At 32.3% G+C, this 6,093-nt stretch overlaps 1 long non-coding RNA gene across 3 annotated transcripts in view; it reads right to left on the bottom strand.

The window, feature by feature from the left end:
* Positions 1-165: 165 nt before the first annotated feature.
* LOC120350559 overlaps positions 166-6,093 on the bottom strand; it is a 46,341-nt gene continuing 40,413 nt past the window's right edge. For all 3 annotated transcript variants that reach the window (XR_005570877.1, XR_005570878.1, XR_005570876.1), the window contains one exon: positions 166-378. This is a non-coding gene — a long non-coding RNA (uncharacterized LOC120350559). The remainder of the gene's footprint in view (positions 379-6,093) is intronic.

Here is a 6,093-nt window from a genome sequence, read left to right as displayed (position 1 = left end):
TTCCTCAAAAGCCACAATATAATTCAATTATTTCTAAAGCATCCAATGAATGCGGTAAATCTTCTCTTATTACGTTGTAAATTGTGCTCATTCCTGGCTTGACACTCTCACTTGAACTTGGAAGTCACAGAAACTTACTATAGAAAATATATTCAACCTATACACGAAAGAATAAGTTTTTCACTTCACCTACACACGAAACAAAATAAATATCAGTAAAATTTGGGTTTGGGTGCTCTAGAATACATTGTCAAAGTTTTATTTGCAAACAAACCTTATTTATTATAAAATTTTCTTGATGGAGTAGAACAACCATGACATCTCCTTCCAGCTAGTTGATCAGCTCTATTTGAATGTAGTTCAAATTTCCATCCGATACTGAAAAATAAGTAACAATTAAATACAATATATGAATTTCAACAATGAGTGGGATGATTTCTAGTAACTTTTCACTTTCTACTGATGTGATTCAGTAATTCTCGCACAAGATAAACTATTAGTAGTTCAAAAACCTTTTAAGAGGATAAATGTCTATTATTAATAAAGCTTATTTTCAAGTAAATATTCTAGATTTCGGTTTACGTTATTCTACTGACGAGCCCCCATAACTCTCGAATGAACCAGACCGTTTACTAGATACAAAAAAATCTTAGCTCACACCATCTTCGGTGCCTTTCACTAAAATTAAACAATTCCACCGTACAAATTTGCAAGGTTAGTCACAGCTAAATTCCTTGATCTGTTACATGGACAACTATCGGGCAGTGCTCCGTTCTCTCTGGACACGGACCTACACTCGCGCCGATTACCTAAATTCAACAACAACACACACAGGCAGGACATCCCCTTGTCCTCCTCTAAATCTTGAGTCTCAACTGAACAAACAAAAAAAATTCCCCACAGTCTACAGGAAACGTCATCAACACAACGGATCTTTACACTATCACTACGCATGCCTACCGCAAAAATCACACATAAAAAAAATATCTCCAATAATAAAACTGATTCACCTTTTCGAGAATAAACATTACTGATAAAGGGACTTAACAACCTCATCTCAGTCAACTTATTTTTATACAAATTCCCAAGGATTTGATCATCGTTTCAACTTTAATCTACAATATCTAATTATTTAGTTTAAACATCTAAAGGCCAAAACTACTCATCAACTTTTCAAAACTACATATCAACCATAACTAATAAAACAGTTTCCTATTTATTCTCTGATTACCTTCGATCTACCTAAACTTATCAAAAAAAAATTTCCTATTTTCCTCAAACATTCTCCCATAATAATTTCCGAATTTTCCTAATTTACTTGGGTTGACCTTTAAAATCTCAATATTCACTTTCACTACTACTATACTATGATGATACTCAAGTACCCGATGCATGAGACCAGAATTATGTACGTTGACATCACAATAATTTCTATCATCATTCACGGAATTACAGAATGCAAAAAATTTATTCAGCACTTAGAATCAGTTGTTTCTCACATATCCTAGTTTCTTCTACTCATTTTTATTCTAACGTTAAACCTTTAATTTCTCAATGATCAATTTCAATATGAAGTTTCAGAATACTTTCAACTTAAGCATCAATGATACTTGACTTTATCTTTAAGCACTTCAAAAGATTATCATTTTAATGGTTTAACATAACTGAGTAACTTTCCTGTTTCATCTACAATTATTTAAACTTCAGAAAAATTGGAGTAGCAACAATAAATTATTCATTCAACTCCAAACCCAAAATATTGACAGTTAACACGTTCACAGAATGAATTATTAAGTATCGACTCAGAAAAATTAATCTCAACTAATTAGAATGAGTTAGAAAATTTGATTTTGTTTTTTAAATTTGAATTTCAGAGATATAAAATGCTCTGTAGCAGAGTGGCGCAGTTGTGTGCCTGACCTTTTTAAAAGATGATAAAGAAGATAATTTTGAATGAAATTTAGAATTTAGAAATAGGCAGACACATCTAGAAAATACCTGAGTCTATACCTAATTCATGCAGGTGAACGGGCTAGAGTCAAGAAAACTTCAATTAATCTTGCCATGCCTGATTTAATAGGTTTATACTATAGAATAACACTACAATTTGAAATAATTGAAAAATACAAACAGCTTCAATAAACATTGGCAACTAAAAGCGAACAACAGAAACAACAATTTCATGTTACTTTGTTGACATTCTTCATCTGATTTGGGGGCGCATTACTATCCTTCGTTTAGATAGCAATACTTCACAAAACCAAACAATATCAGTCATAAAATAACAAATTAATTTCAACATGAAATTACTCAAGAAAGAAAAGCACGTTGAACCCAAATTTCGTCGATAGTAACCCATATAACCCATTTCATAATAATTTTGAATCTCCACTTTTGATTGACATACTCGAATGAACCTTTGTTTCACTACACTGCACTTTCGTTGGTCTGTACGTTGCTTTATCGTCGGAGTTACAGTACCTTGTTTTTGGCGGTGAACTTTTACCGGTTGAATTTGGCTTGACGGCTACATCCTCTTACGTCCCTAGACCTGTTGTCTGAACGGGTGTCTTGAAGCGGTGTTACATAAAGTTGTGGAACCAAAGGGGTGGTACATGACGTTGGTTTGGGGACACACATGAAGTTGGTTTGGGGACACACATGAACCGCTGTAAATAAATGTATTACAGCATTAATTTCTAACTCTTCCTACAATTCATCAAAAGCTAAAACAGGAGTTTATTCTGTTATTTAATTTAGATTTTATCTTGACGTTCTGATTTCATTCTCAAAATTTAACAGATTGAATTAAAATGAATTTACTTGCCAGAGTGTCATTAATATACAATGCAACATTTATGAAAACACCCGTAATAAATTAATATAATGCTTTTAGAAAATGAATACTTCATTAATTATGATGTTAACTTTTGTATAAATTGATATAATACTCTTAGAAAAGGAATAATTCAGATTAAAATGATGCTAACTTATATGATATTTTTCGTTTGGTTTGCGAAATCAAATATAATTTTTCATATAGTAGCTCGACTAGTATTGTTGGAAACTTGTGCTCTAGCCAACATTTATTTTATTTATTATTTATGAACTATAGGACGCAATCCAAGTGTAAACAACGGGCATTCACCCAAAACTGCTCAGAACCTTAATTTAAAATGAACAGTCCAGAGTTTATGATTTGATTTACCTACAAATACAAGTCCAAAAACGAGTATCAACTAGAATTATGAATTTATCACAAAACAAAACAAGACACTTTATAACACAATAAAAAATATATTGAAAATTTCACTTTAAGGTAAAAATAATGTTTGCCCTATAAGATTCATCTTGTAGATAGTTTTTACCTTTAATTAAATAAAATTAGTAGACACATAGAAAATAATTTAAATTGTATTAAAATTTGAACATTCATTAATATTAATTTCATGGAAAAGAAAAACTTTCTTCTTCATCTATTAAGATTTCTATCATAAAAATTTACTAAATCATTTGAAAGCCTTAATGACATAAGAAAACAGAGCCTGAAAAATATAAAATTATAAAATGTCATAAACTCAATATGAACATAATCTTGAAAATTTCATTCCAATTTAAAGGCTATCTTCCTGACTTTCAGCAATACTCTACGATAATATATCTCCAGAAACAATAACTCAAATGTAACATAACTGAAAACTTTCTATACTTCTTTAGAAAAAATTTATAAGTACCTATCTTCCATCACTAATAAAATCAAAAGGATTATTCTCAATCAATATTATTAACTTGAAAATAACAGGCTTTGTTAATACAATACTCTTATGGAAGTTTCAATCAATTAAATTCCCTAAATTATATTTTAACCTTATTTTACGTACCTTAGCGGTTATTTGAAGAAACAATTATTTGTACATGATGAAGAAACACAATTAAACTTTTCAGGACATGGCACTACTAGAAAATTTAAAATTTAATAAAAAATAAAACTAGCTCCTACATTAACTAATGATATAAACTTGTAAACCTGCCCAAAAAGGGCGAAACATAATGACTACATCTTTACTCTTGTAGTGCTCCTAGCAAAGTGTCCTCCGAAACGTAATCTGGTCTCGCGGCTGGGGAATCGCCCCACTACTGTATTTAGAAACAGGTCTCCTATTGGGCGAAGGGAATCAATTTGACCAATCGTCGCGTGGCTTCTAGAGCCTTTGGACCAAATAGTAACTGCAAAATCGGTAGTTTGTTATAATTTCAATGCTTGCTGTTTTCCAGCTTATCGCACTCATTGTTGCGACAGGAAGGCTACGTTTTAGAGATAATTCCATAATCTACATTCTTCGACAACTCGGAGCCACAATTTTTAAATATCTATCATGGGAAACTGGAAGTCATGGCCGTTCATAATAGAGAGAGAAAATAATTTATTTCGCTAACTCACAATAATGGCTCTAGTCTATTGCGTATTAAATTTACTATTATAACTTGGGAAAAGGCCTGAATTAAAAATAGTGCTCAGCACACAGTCAAATTCATCTTTTTGTAAAAATTTGACTGCTAGTTGTTCTTTTTAGTGCTTTTATGTTTCTTATTACCAAGACAATCCAGTTGAACTTGGGACCTAATGATGGGCGTGTCATAAAGCTCGAGGAAACAAATTTAAACCTTGTGGAGAAATTCAAGCTGGGCTCAACAATTGATACAGATGGAGAACTGGACAACGAAATAGCCCATAGAGTGAATACAGCCTGGCTGAATTGGGGGGAAATGACTGGAATACTTTGTGTTAGAAGTATGAATTGAATACTTGATGGAAAAATCTATAAAACAGTCGTGCGTTGACACGGAGCGGAGACCTGGGCGGTTAAAAAAGCCCATGAACACAGACTGGAGGTCACTGAAATGAAGGTGCTGAGTGGCAGTTGCGACGTAACTAGAAGGGATCGAATCCAAAATGAGATAATAAGAAACAGAATTAAGTTTACAGAAATAATATTAAAAGAAAAAACTACAGAGGTACGGACATGTGGAGAGAAGGGAGGACGATTATGTGGGAAAAAAGATCGACCACTTACATGTCAAAGGCACTAGGAAGAGGGGAAGACCAAGGAAGAAATGGAAAAATTGTATTGCTCAAGATATTCCAGAGAAGGGACCAACACCGAACGAAGCTCATGACCGAGACTCCTGGAAGCGAATGACCCGAAACGCCGACCCCACCTCAGTGGGAAAAGGCTGAGAAGAAGAGGAAGAATCTTTTATGTTTATTTTCTCCATAAGCATGAAATTACTCTTTCAGTCATGAGAAACTGGAATTTTCAAGATTCTGTAAACGTTTTTTAAGGGGGAGCACTTGAATTTAGCATAATATTGTAAGACCGAAATACCCTCGTGGATAATCTGTATCTGATTTATTCGCCCTTAAAGAGATAACATTTTATAAAAGATAAAAATTTCCTGATCATGAGAGTTATGAATCATTGTATGAACAATTCTATTAAAACAGGCTCGAGTTCACAAGCATTTTATTATAGCGTTCAGACGGGAGAGTTTACCCACTACCAGATGGTCAGAAGTGAAAAGAATCTTAAATTTTTTATGAACCAATTATTGAAAATTGAAGGCATTCATTTGTTAATTTTTTCATTGATTTCAAGCACTGAACTAAAAGCAGGCTCCTGTAAAATATTAATTTTTAATTTTTATTTAATTAAAGTGGATTTTTGACAACGTTATAAGTCTATTCAATCACTGAACTAAAGTATTTCTTTGAACACAACAAGTATTGAAAAATACATCTTGTTGTGTAACATAGATTATTTGCTCTTCTATCATCTTCATCGTCATAGATGTCATCATAAGGATAAAAATTTCTTGATCAGAAAAGAATTTATTATCCTTATGATGGCATCTATGACGATGAAGATGATAGAAGAGAAAATAATCTACGTTACACAACAAGATGTATTTTTCAATACTTGTTGTGTTCAATACAAATACTTTAGTTCAGTGATTGAAATCAATGAAAAAATTAACAAGTGAATGACTGTGTCAAAATTAGAAATCGAACTTATCACCACTTCAATTTTCAAT

Source organism: Nilaparvata lugens, chromosome 3 (genome assembly GCF_014356525.2).
Source record: "Nilaparvata lugens isolate BPH chromosome 3, ASM1435652v1, whole genome shotgun sequence".
Lineage (NCBI taxonomy): Eukaryota > Metazoa > Arthropoda > Insecta > Hemiptera > Delphacidae > Nilaparvata > Nilaparvata lugens.
Note: the sequence above shows the minus strand (reverse complement) of the source record. Positions and strands in the feature narration are given on the sequence as shown.